The sequence below is a fragment of the Onychostoma macrolepis genome, chromosome 11, assembly GCF_012432095.1.
Source record: "Onychostoma macrolepis isolate SWU-2019 chromosome 11, ASM1243209v1, whole genome shotgun sequence".
NCBI classification, from domain to species: Eukaryota; Metazoa; Chordata; class Actinopteri; order Cypriniformes; family Cyprinidae; genus Onychostoma; species Onychostoma macrolepis.
In genome coordinates, this window is record NC_081165.1 from 4,459,594 (window position 1) to 4,473,354 (window position 13,761).

The 13,761-nt window shown below is 40.7% G+C and overlaps 1 protein-coding gene across 23 annotated transcripts in view; it reads left to right on the plus strand.

The window, feature by feature from the left end:
* Positions 1-13,177: 13,177 nt before the first annotated feature.
* The window catches only part of znf740a (zinc finger protein 740a), a 32,541-nt gene continuing 31,957 nt past the window's right edge, over positions 13,178-13,761 (plus strand). For 21 of the 23 annotated variants that reach the window (XM_058791032.1, XM_058791040.1, XM_058791047.1 and 18 more), the window contains exon 1: positions 13,178-13,327. The gene's annotated coding sequence lies outside the window, so the exon portion shown is untranslated. The remainder of the gene's footprint in view (positions 13,328-13,761) is intronic. The other 2 variants (XM_058791053.1, XM_058791033.1) reach the window with 2 other exon arrangements.

Here is a 13,761-nt window from a genome sequence, read left to right on the forward strand (position 1 = left end):
GGAGTGGGTGTGTGAGAGAGGAGGGGCGTGGAAACAGCGAGGGCTGGCAGCGTGTGATGAGGCACAGCTGAACTGAATGAAGCCTCATCACCGCCGCTGTTTAAATGCCAAATGCGCCTCTCCTCGAGAGACCGGTCTCTTCCCCCGTGCACGCACGCTGGTGTCCTCGTGGGTCCAGGAAGGGAGCGTAGAGGGACCACCGGAGACGTGAGCCGCCGAACCTGCTCCTCCCGTCACAATATACATACATCTGCTTATCTCTCAGCATGAGAAAATGTCTGTTCCCCTTCAGGAACTCGAGCTGCGTCGAATACGCTAGGGGGAAACGCCTTTCAGCGATATCAAGCTCTGAATCATATGTGTAATCAGTCCAATTGATGGCGAGACGTCAAGTGCGGGTGACGTCATGACAAGGAAGCTTAAAAGCACGTGAGGTGCAGCCGACTTCAGCTTTTTGTCATTCAGCAAAGCTCTCTGTGTGTGTCAGGCACGATCTATGTTCTGTGAGTCCTATTTATTGTTGTCTGTCAGTACACAAGCATCAGAACTCCAGTATGTCAAAAGCAAAGAATAAGGGCAAAAGCGGATCGCGTTATAGACTGGGAAATACACAGTCTGTGCGTGGTCTGCTTGGGAGTGAGGCACGCAGAGTCGGCTTTCCCGGAAGGCTCTCTTTGAGGAGGGAGCCTTCACCAGTGTTCCTCACGGTGCTGGCCCCGCTTCCGCCGAGGCGGAACGGCGGCTGCACTCGTGGGGTTCGCAGCGGGATCTGGTGGAGGGAATGGAGACGGGCGAGTCCCTATCGTCTTCCTCACCTGCCAGATCCACCGCCCGCTCTCTGGGATCGGAAGCCCGTTCTGCGGTTTCTTCCCCCCAGGGAGCGGGCTCGGCACTTCTCCTATCTTCCTCCGAGGAGGTTGATGTTGAGAGCGTTGAGTATTCGCCCCCTCAATCCCCACAGTATGAAGAGCTAGTGGAGATAGCTACTCGCGCGGTTGCCAAGTTGAACATCAATTGGCCCGCCGAGAAACAGGCTGAACCGCAGAAAAGTAAACTAGATGAACGCTTTCTGCGTACTAAGCTGCTACCTCCGCGCCGGAGCCTGCCTTTTATAACCGAGGTGTCGAGATCGTGGAAGAAACCATTCTCGGCCCGCTTATTCGTCCCCGCCTCTGATTATTATGGTAATGTGGCGGGGCTGGGTGATTGCGGTTACAGAGCGATGCCCCGGGTTGAGCAGACGCTCGCGAGCTATCTGTCTCCCGGCGCGGCATCGTCTCTGAAGGCCCTCCAAGCCACTGCGTACAACATCAACGCTGGTGGGCAAGGGGTACACAGCAGCGGGTCAGGCTGGCGTGTGTCTGCACACTATGTCAGTGTTGCAGGCATATCAAGCCGACTTGCTAAAAGAGCTAGACAAAGGCAAGCAAATAAAATCTGAGGATATTGTAGAATTGAGGAGAACCGCTGATTTAGCCCTCCGCGCCACCAAGGAGACCGCCTGTGCCAGCCTTTCAAAGGGGTTTTCGAGGTGGTCCCTCCTCTCGACAGGGAGTCCGGGTTCTACAGCCAGTACTTCATTGTTCCAAAGAAGGATGGGGGGTTGCGTCCGATTTTAGATCTGCGGCTATTGAACCGCTCAGTCATGCGTCTGAAGTTAAAAATGCTCACTGTCAAACAGGTCATGTCTCAGATCAGGTCCGAGGACTGGTTTGTCATGATAGATCTAAAAGACGCATACTTTCATATCTCCATCCTTCCCAGTCACAGGAAGTTCCTGAGGTTTGCTTTCAGGGGCAAAGCTTACCAATTTCGGGTTCTTCCCTTCAGCCTAGCATTCTCACCCCATACTTTCATGAAGTTGAGGATGCTGCTCTGGCTCCTCTGCGACTCCGGAGAATTCTTGGTTCTTGGTTCTTGTCTCAGGGCCCGGTGCTGGGAGCCCCTTATCGCTGCGTAACGCTAGCGACAGACGCGTCCCTCGCCGGTCGAGGCAGGGGCCGAGGCCCGGGGGAATGGATGCTTCACCCCGAGGTGGTGAAGCAGATATGGAGAGTTTTTGGCCAGGCTCAGGTGGATTTGTTTGCGACTCGTCAGACATCGCACTGTCCCCTCTGGTTCTCTCTGACTCATCCAGCTCCACTGGGGTTGGATGCTATGGTACAGACTTGGCCAAGGCTTCGTCTGTACGCTTTTCCCCCAATCCCTCTGCTCCCGGGAGGTCGAGAGAGAGCTCCCTCAACGAGGAAACTGTATGCCCTGAAGTGGAGACTCTTCACTTCATGGTGCGGAGACCACCAGCTTGACCCAGTTAACTGCCCGATTGGTACAGTGCTGGAGTTCTTGCAGGCTCGTTTCTCCGCCGGGTTAACCCACTCCACCCTGAAGGTTTACGTGGTGGCTATAGCGGCCTACCACGCCCCTCTTGGTGAGCAGTCAGTGGGCAAGGACCCCCTGGTTACACGTTTCCTCCGAGGTGTGATGAGGCTGAGGCCTCAGGTACGATCTTGTGTCCCTCCCTGGGACCTCGCTGTGGTGCTAGATGCTCTCTGTATCTAGATGCCCTTTCTGTGGCCCCTTCCTATCTCGACTTTGCGCCCGGTCTGGCCAAAGTTTTTCTGTACCCTCATGCAGGGTATGTCCTTAAGGTCCCCTCTTCTACACCACGGCCTGTCGTACTTCAAGCTTTTTGTCCTCCTCCCTTCAGGGAGCCTGACCAGCAGAGGCTTAACTGTATGTGTCCAGTGCGAGCAGGTCAAGGCTCACTCAATGAGAAGTGTGGCGGCCTCTAAGGCCTTTCTGGCAGCTGTGCCTATGCAGGATATCTGCAACGCTGCGGGATGGTCTACACCCCTCACCTTCGTCAGGTTCTATGACCTAGATTTGCGAGCCACTCCAGGCTCCTCTGTTCTCTTGCCATAGCTGTGCTCTTCCACACTAGGCAGGGATTTGCAAGTCTGGCGGTGTGGACATATCGTTCCCCTAGCGTTTTCAACGCAGCTCGAGTTCCTGAAGGGGAACGTCCAGGTTACGTATGTAACCATGGTTCCCCGAGGGAACGAGATGCTGCGTCGCAGGGCCATACCTCCGGCATCCCTACTAGAGCTATGCTTCATTCCTAGAAGCTGAAGCCGGCTGCACCTCACATGCTTTTAAGCTTCCTGGTCATGACATCACCCACACCTGACGTCTCGCCATCAATTGGACTGATTACACATATGATTCAGAGCTTGATATCGCTGAAAGGCGTTCCCCCTAGCGTTTTCGACGCAGCGTCTCATTCCCTCGGGGAACCATGGTTACATAGGTAACCTGGGACGTTTTCCATCTTCTAGTTTTAACCCTTATGTACTGTTGGGGACGTTTTCGTCCACTATGGGGTGCTGTTGAGTGTTAATTTGGCCACAACTTTCTCTGTGTTTCAGCAAATGGAATTTTTGGATTTTTTGTGAAAAATCTTATTTTTACACATATTTTGGGAAAATGCTTTGAAAATTTTCAAAAACTCAACCATACACTGTGGGCAAATTCACTACCCTTTCATTATGTTCGGGATGAAAACATCCACTAAATTAAACTGCTGTAAAAATGTATCAGATAAATATATATACAGGTGCTGGTCATATAATTAGAATATCATCAAAAAGTTGATTTATTTCACTAATTCCATTCAAAAGGTGAAACTTGTATATTATATTCATTCATTACACACAGACTGATATATTTCAAATGTTTATTTCTTTTAATTTTGATGATTAGAGCTTACAGCTCATGAAAGTCAAAAATCAGTATCTCAAAATATTAGAATATTACTTAAGACCAATACAAAGAAAGGATTTTTAGAAATCTTGGCCAGCTGAAAAGTATGAAAATGAAAAGTATGAGCATGTACAGCACTCAATACTTAGTTGGGGCTCCTTTTGCCTGAATTACTGCAGCAATGCGGCGTGGCATGGAGTCGATCAGTCTGTGGCACTGTTCAGGTGTTATGAGAGCCCAGGTTGCTCTGATAGTGGCCTTCAGCTCATCTGCATTGTTGGGTCTGGTGTCTCTCATCTTCCTCTTGACAATACCCCATAGATTCTCTATGGGGTTCAGGTCAGGCGAGTTTGCTGGCCAATCAAGCACAGTAACACTATGGTCATTGAACCAGCTTTTGGTACCTTTAGCACTGTGGGCAGGTGCCAAGTCCTGCTGGAAAATGAAATCAGCATCTCCATAAAACTTGTCAACAGAAGGAAGCATGAAGTGCTCTAAAATTTCCTGGTAGATGGCTGCGTTGACTGTGGACATCAGAAAACACAGTGGACCAACAGCAGCAGATGACATGGCAGCCCAAATCATCACTGACTGTGGAAACTTCACACTGGACTTCAAGCAACATGGATTCTGTGCCTCTCCACTCTTCCTTCAGACTCTGGGACCTTAATTTCCAAATTAAATGTAAAATTTACTTTTATCTGAAAAGAGGACTTTGGACCACTGAGCAACAGTCCAGTTCTTTTTCTCCACAGCCCAGGTAAGATGTTTCTGACGTTGTCTCTGGTTCAGAAGTGGCTTGGTAGCCCTTTTCCTAAAGATGTCTGAGCGTGGTGACTCTTGATGCACTGACTCCAGCTTCAGTTCTCTCCTTGTGAAGCTCTCACAAGTGTTTGAATCGGCTTTGTTTGACTGTATTCTCAAGCTTGCGGTCATCCCTGTTGCTTGTGCACCTTTTCCTACCCAAATTCTTCCTTCCAGTCAACTTTGCATTTAATATGCTTTGATACAGCACTCTGTAAACAGCCACACCTTTCAGTAATGACCTTCTGTGACTTACCCTCTTTGTGGAGGGTGTCAATGTTCGTCTTCTGGATCATTGCCAAGTCAGCAGTCTTCCACATTATTGTGGTTTCAAAGAACAAAAGATACCCGGAATTTATACTGTAGGGATGGTCATTTATTCAAACTCAAATGTAAATATTCTAATATTTTGAGATACTGAATTTTGACTTTCATGAACTGTAAGCTCTAATCATCAAAATTAAAAGAAATAAACATTTGAAATATATCAGTCTGTGTGTAATGAATGAATATAATATACAAGTTTCACTTTTTGAATGGAATTAGTGAAATAAATCAACTTTTTGATGATATTCTAATTATATGACCAGCACCTGTATACTGTATATATATATTTCTTTCTTTTTTCTTTTTTTTTTTTTTTTTTTGCATAAATCTATTAATCAACCTCAGTCCTGATCAAAACTACTAAATGTTTTTAAAAAATCCAGGATTTTTACTCTTTAATTGCCAAGTTCATAAATGATGTCACTGATTTGGGGAAAACACACACAGAATGACTTATTTTCAATATAAAAAGTGATTGTGGACTAGATTCTTTTTAACCTTTTATCACAGTCTTGGGCATGTCAAAGATTAGTAACAACATTGGCTTTGATGCATTGTTAGTTTTTGTCCAGCATCAGATTTTAATTTTTTCTCCCTCATTTATTGTTCATGGCTGTTTTTGCCCCATTAACTTCCATTACAACGACATTTTTTGATTGCAAAGCCATGACACCATATAATCATGCATTCTTGATTGTTGGTGGTTTTCCCTGTTGGGAAGAGGTAAAATTAGTAATTTTTACTGTTGATCACCAGGTAGCACCATTAACCCTTTAGAAAGGCCTGTGAAAAAAAAAAAGAGCTTAGTTTCTGGCTTGTATATGGAGTTATATGGAGTATAACAGCATATTATAGTGTGTGTGTGTGTGTGTGTGTGTGTGAGAGAGAGAGTGTGAGAGAGACCTTTGCGCACTTACCTTGATGTATCTGAGAAAATGAAAATATGCACCTCAGCTCTCAGCTCTCAGAACTACATGGAGTAAACAAAAACAAAGTAAGTGTATTTATGCACCTGCTGCCTTTTGATGGTGAGAAGTACAGACTAAACAAAATGCCATCCGTTTGGTCATTTGATTTTGAGAAGAGCAGCAAGCAACATGAGAAAGGGCTTGACTTGTACCAAAGTTTTAGAAATGATTACGCAGCCTGCTTATGATTATGCAGCCGAGCTGCAGGATGTATTGTCTTCTCCCTCTGACACCACAGACTCAGGAGAGTCAGATCCTGATTTTGTTGTGGCACCCTCATCATTCTCTCCAGCTTCCACTGAAGGTGAGGAGGATTCAGAGGGTTCTGGATCTGGGTGGATTGGGAGAAACGGCGAAGTGTGGTTTTCCACCAACGTGGAGACAACTCCCTTTCTTCAGTCAGCACTTGCATCTGTTGTGGTGGACACACTTGCAAAGAGCACCAAGTGATATGCCGCAAGTCCTGCTGGAAAGACTGAACACACACACACACACACACACACACACGTGCACACATACACACTAAATAGTTAATTTAATTGTTTAGTTCTCCATCCATCCTCAACTCTTGCACCATTGTTCAGTTTATTTGAAGTTGTTGTTGCATTTTGGTTCATAATAAATTATGTTCATAAATCTGATGCAGAGTAGATTTTTTACAGAAAAAATGGAAAAGTGTATCACTGAAGGATTTTAAGGTTTTAAACTGTCTTTACCATCAAGAAAAGACAAGCATTTCACACATAGGCCATCCGTACTTCTCATCACCAAGCCCGTTAGCTTGTCACTCGCGGTTCCATTTGCATTTCTATTCCCACCTATTATTATTATTTTATTTTATTTTTTTCCTCGCTCCGTTTTTCACGAGCTCATCAAACAACAGTGGTAAGTGGTAAGTTAAGTTGGTATCATTCATCAATCACGGTGAGTAATGGCTTCTTCTCCTGCTATTGTTGTTTGCACTGTTTGCCACATGTATAGTTTATCTGTCTCTGTCAGCAGCAAGGGATTCACATGTGATAAATGCAGGGAAATAGTTAGGCTGACAGAGAAGGTTTTAGAACTAGAGACACGCATCCAAACTTTAATTGAGGATAGTAAGAATGTGAGGGCTGTAGATACTGCTTTGGATGCGACTAGCTCAGGGAGTCCTGTACATTGTTCGGTTTCGGTTGAGCCCGTGCAGCAGGGCAAATGGGTGACAGTGAGGTGGCATAGTCGCGGGTCAAAACACCACTCTTCCGTTCCGATCAGAACATCAAACAGGTTCTCCCCACTCGGTGACGCACCCACTGAGAAACCTGATGAAAGTGCTCAAGTTATTGGCGATTCTATTGTACGGAACGTGAAAATAGAGACACCAGCCACCATAGTCCATTGTTTACCCGGAGCCAGAGCGCCTGACATCTTGGCAAATTTAAAAGTGCTGACTAATGCTATACATAAATTCAGTAAGATTGTTATCCACGTCGGCGCTAATGATGTTCGACTTCGCCAGTCGGAGATCACCAAAAATAATGTTAAAGAGGTGTGTGAACTTGCAAGTACGATGTCAGACACTGTAATATGCTCTGGTCCGCTCCCTGCTTACCGTGGTGATGAGATTCATAGCAGACTGTCGTCACTTAATGGCTGGATGTCTAAGTGGTGCCCGCAGAATAACATAGGCTTTATAGACAATTGGAAGAATTTTTGGGTCAGACCTGACCTGTTGAAAAGAGATGGTGTTCATCCCTCCTGGGGTGGTGCCGCTCTTCTCTCCAGAAATATGGCACATAGTCTTAGAGTTTGTACTTGACTAACTGGAGCCCAGCTCAGGAAGCAGACAGACTGGCTAAACCGATCGTCTGCTAGCCACCTCACGTCACAGAAGTCAGTTAACTCTCAGCACATAGAAACTTTTTCACCTAGATATCACTCTATAGAGACTGTGTCTGTTCCCCATACTAGAAAATACAGAAAACATCCAAACCAAAGTAATAGTAACAATTTAATTGATGTTCAACAAATAAAAAACAGATATAATACAGATAAACACATGATAAAGCTTGGCTTATTGAATAATAGATCCCTTTCTTCAAAAGCACTTTTTGTAAATGATATGTTCACTGACCATAAACTAGATGTGCTTTGTCTGACAGAAACCTGGCTAAAACAAGATGATTACATTACTTTAAACGAGTCTACACCCCAAGATTCCTGTTACAAACATGAACCGCATCCAAAAGGTAAAGGGGGAGGTGTTGCTACAATTTATAGAAATATTTTCAGTATCTCTCAGAGGTTGGGTTTCAAGTATAATTTGTTCGAAGTAATGGTGCTTCATATAACGTTATCCAAAGAAACAAGTGTTAATGATAAATCCCCTGTGATGTTTGTACTGGCTACTGTATACAGGCCACCAGGGCACCATACAGACTTTATTAAAGAATTTTCTGATCTTCTATCGGAGTTAGTGCTGACTGCAGATAAAGTCCTAATCGTTGGTGATTTTAATATCCATGTTGATAATGAAAGAGATTCGTTGGGATCAGCATTTATAGACATTCTAAACTCTATTGGTATTTCTTTTCTTTTTTTCTTTTATTTATTTATTTTTTGATAATGTCTTCCTTTTGAGATCCGAAAAAAAAATAAGGTAGCCTAATTTGGCTTTAGAACAGCAGCAGGTTGACTAATTAACTAATAAACTAAAAACTACAGTGAGCGAGCAAAATAGGGGTTAAGCATAAAAGGACACATAGTTATTGTGTGGGGGCCCCATACCTGGAATTTGCTTAGGGCCCCCAAATCGCTAAGTCCGCCCCTGTCTTGACGTAAACCCTGACTGTGACACCGATACACATACAAAAGTTCAGACTGACATTCAAACTGACACTGACACCCAAGTTCCAGTTCCTGATGTTCAGGGTGTTAGGGCAAGGGCAGGCAGAGTTGTTAAGAAAGTGAACAGATTAATTGAGTCAATTGTTCAGAAACCCTTTAGCCTCCAAGTGTTACGTGTTTGTCCCTTCTAGTTTCCTGTTTGCCCTTATTTGGTTTTGTTCCGGTCTTCGTCATTAGTTCATCATCGTTTATTATCCCCACCTGATTTGTATTTATTATCTTGTTTGCTCCTTTGTTCCTTGTCCTTTATAAGTCCTCGGTTTTCTTTTTGTCATTGTCTCAGCTTAATGTTGTTAAATGGAATACGTGTGTTGAAGATTATTAAAAAATTTCTGTTTCATGACTCCTTCGTCAAGCCCTTTTTATCCACAACCACAACCCATAACACCAAGGTGTAGGAAATCATTTGAAAAAGAGATCTGGGTCATAACACAAACTGTAAACTGTTCATCTAGGTGTCAACTATAATGCACACCTTTTACATTTTTGATATTTATTCAAATCTACATATGATTTACAGTTTATTTTAATAATTATCAAAGATGTAAAAGGAGTGCATTATGGTTGACATCTAGATGAACAGTTTACAGTTTGTGTTATGACTGTAAGTCATTCTGCTCATATGCTATTGAAGTTAGAAAAATGTATACCAATATCACATGTAACTTTAGAAATGGTCCCTAAATATGCGAATATTGAACGTCCAACACTGTTGATAGTAGCAGAGTTCAGCAAGGGACCGGTTACACTCATATTTGGTATCTGCTCTGAAGGCAACCTAACAGCTCCATATTTAACAAAGGACATACAAAAGACCTGAACCAGAAGTGACACAACCTGTTTTAAAGAATATGAAAGTTCGTTGTACATAATAACACCTATTACGAGTTCAACAATTACACTAGAAGAGAGCACATACTTTCTCAAAATGAGCCTAAAATGCAAAAATATAAGCATTATCAGGAATGATGAAGGTCCATTTCCAAAAGCACAAACATAAAATAACATTTGAAAAAAAAAAAAAAAGTAATTTCTGTATGAAGTGTATTCACTGTTTGTTTTTAAACCAGTTAGGGTCAATTGATTTGGATTTTTTATTTTTTATTTTATTTTTTCATAAACAATTCAAAACAGAAAAGCTATTGATTGTTAACAATGCCATTATAAATTTTACCTGCAAGTTCATGTGTAGTTTCTGTCTGTATTTAATTTGAGAATGTCAGTATTGCCTCCCAGACCTGCTGTTTTATACTGTTGTCCATCTACATAGATCTTCCTTTTAAAAGATGCTTCACAGGTTCTCAATGGGTTTGAGGTCAGGGGATGATGGTGGCCACACCCTGATTCTTTCTACTTTTATGTCCATAGCAACCAAGGGTCAATAGTGTCCTTTGCAGCATGCAGGGTGCATTGTTCTGCATAAAAATCATTAAATCTTCTTGACTCTTCTTTTATATTATCAAAAAGACCCCAGCACAGCCAAATAACTGTTTACTCCTCAACAATAACTTTTTTTTTTTTTTTTAAATATAGCTGCCCTTTTAATACTATTATTTTGTCTAACAGAAAATTCCTCAATAAGCCGCCTTCTGTGCTCTGATTTATTCACATTATTTTGATCACTAGTCAGCGAAATATCAATTGTTTTCATGCCTTTCGCAAGACGTTGCACAATTTCATGCTTTTCTCCTCCAGAAAGATAACACTGTACCACTTGCTTTATAATGTGGAACAACCTCATTAAGTAGGTTTTCAATTTACCTGAGAAGGCCTGTCAAACCATTTAACAAACCTTATAGATTAATACCAGTTATATCTACCAGTTACTTATTTATATTTATAACATATATTCATATTCTAGCGGAAGACATGGAGAGTAACTCCTTTAGAGTTTTGTTCCATATTCCCAGTTTTTCTACAATAATTTTGCTCCTGTCTTATTTATTTATTTATTTATTTATTTTATTTTTTCATAAACAATTCAAAACAGAAAAGCTATTGATTGTTAACAATGCCATTATAAATTTTACCTGCAAGTTCATGTGTAGTTTCTGTCTGTATTTAATTTGAGAATGTCAGTATTGCCTCCCAGACCTGCTGTTTTATACTGTTGTCCATCTACATAGATCTTCCTTTTAAAAGATGCTTCACAGGTTCTCAATGGGTTTGAGGTCAGGGGATGATGGTGGCCACACCCTGATTCTTTCTACTTTTATGTCCATAGCAACCAAGGGTCAATAGTGTCCTTTGCAGCATGCAGGGTGCATTGTTCTGCATAAAAATCATTAAATCTTCTTGACTCTTCTTTTATATTATCAAAAAGACCCCAGCACAGCCAAATAACTGTTTACTCCTCAACAATAACTTTTTTTTTTTTTTTTAAATATAGCTGCCCTTTTAATACTATTATTTTGTCTAACAGAAAATTCCTCAATAAGCCGCCTTCTGTGCTCTGATTTATTCACATTATTTTGATCACTAGTCAGCGAAATATCAATTGTTTTCATGCCTTTCGCAAGACGTTGCACAATTTCATGCTTTTCTCCTCCAGAAAGATAACACTGTACCACTTGCTTTATAATGTGGAACAACCTCATTAAGTAGGTTTTCAATTTACCTGAGAAGGCCTGTCAAACCATTTAACAAACCTTATAGATTAATACCAGTTATATCTACCAGTTACTTATTTATATTTATAACATATATTCATATTCTAGCGGAAGACATGGAGAGTAACTCCTTTAGAGTTTTGTTCCATATTCCCAGTTTTTCTACAATAATTTTGCTCCTGTCTTATTTATTTATTTATTTATTTTATTTTATTTTTTCATAAACAATTCAAAACAGAAAAGCTATTGATTGTTAACAATGCCATTATAAATTTTACCTGCAAGTTCATGTGTAGTTTCTGTCTGTATTTAATTTGAGAATGTCAGTATTGCCTCCCAGACCTGCTGTTTTATACTGTTGTCCATCTACATAGATCTTCCTTTTAAAAGATGCTTCACAGGTTCTCAATGGGTTTGAGGTCAGGGGATGATGGTGGCCACACCCTGATTCTTTCTACTTTTATGTCCATAGCAACCAAGGGTCAATAGTGTCCTTTGCAGCATGCAGGGTGCATTGTTCTGCATAAAATCATTAAATCTTCTTGACTCTTCTTTTATATTATCAAAAAGACCCCAGCACAGCCAAATAACTGTTTACTCCTCAACAATAACTTTTTTTTTTTTAAATATAGCTGCCCTTTTAATACTATTATTTTGTCTAACAGAAAATTCCTCAATAAGCCGCCTTCTGTGCTCTGATTTATTCACATTATTTTGATCACTAGTCAGCGAAATATCAATTGTTTTCATGCCTTTCGCAAGACGTTGCACAATTTCATGCTTTTCTCCTCCAGAAAGATAACACTGTACCACTTGCTTTATAATGTGGAACAACCTCATTAAGTAGGTTTTCAATTTACCTGAGAAGGCCTGTCAAACCATTTAACAAACCTTATAGATTAATACCAGTTATATCTACCAGTTACTTATTTATATTTATAACATATATTCATATTCTAGCGGGAAGACATGGAGAGTAACTCCTTTAGAGTTTTGTTCCATATTCCCAGTTTTTCTACAATAATTTTGCTCCTGTCTTATTTATTTATTTATTTATTTTATTTTATTTTTTTTGCTGCTGTTTTTAAAAAATATTATTATGAATATTATATCAATCAATAAAAAGCAGTTAAAATATAAAAATACAAAATAATAACAATAAAAAGAAAATTAAATAAAAAATTATTATAACAAAACAAATCAATTTCTAGTCAGGGGTATAAAATTAAACAAAACACATTGCATTCAAAGGAATAGATTAAACACCTCACAAATTTCAACAGATTTTAAAGCCACCTTATTGTTTGTTATTTCTTAATGATTCTGTTTCAATTCCAAATATTACGGTTTATTGGAATACTTTTGTCTCTGATATTTCCTGGAGGAAAGTTTGGTTGATTCCAAATAGATACTTAATTACTAATAAGATAAAAGAAGTTTCCTTTCGAATTATACATTGTATATATCCTGTTAATACTTTTTTAAAAGAAACATAAAAAAATATATTGATAAAAACGGTTCTTTATGCAAACAGCACCCAGAGACTATGGTGCATTTATTTTGGCACTGCCATTACCTTAAATTGTGGTGGAAAAACCTTTCCTTATTTATTATTGAGAATATTGATAAAGAATTTGATTTACTTTGGGAATATGTTTTGTTTGGTTTTGTTAATTAAAAAAAAAGTGCATTTACACAAAAACAAATTGTACTTACTTAATCTCCTTATTTTGTTTACAACATTTTATATACATTAATGTAAATTTTCATGTCAGAAGCTACTGTTTTATGTATTGCTTGCTGAAATACAGCATTACTTTCAGACTATTTTTGCTGTTGTGTTGATACAGCTCATGAACACTTCGTGACGTTGCAGCCAGTGTGCGCGTTCTCGTGGAGCTTTTCCGGTGGCGTTTCCTGTGTTTGTAAACTGACCTGAGCTGGAATAAAAGAGCGAAATTGAGCAGTACTAAGGTAAGATTTATGAGCACTACACGCAGAGCTTCAATAGAAATGATTATTACTGCTCTTTTATCTTTCGGAATGATGTGGTCTTTTGCGCTTTTAGAGGCCTCGAGAGATAGAGATTTGATTATCGAAAGCTATATGTGCACGAAACACACATGATCGCGTTTAAAATAAACTCCAGCTCAGATCAAATCATTCCTGACTGATGCGAGACATGCGGAGACATGTTTAGAGGTTTTTAAATAAATGAAGCGCGGCTGGATGAAAGGATTAGGTGTGTTTGCTGAGGATTGTTGTCTCGCGAGGGAGTTAGTGCGAAGAGCAGCGCGCTGGGATGCTTTTCTCATGCGTGATGTGTGTATGAGTTACCTTTCATACATGCCCTGCATTTCTACATTTATTACAACATGCATGCATGAATGCATTCGGTGTTTGCTGTT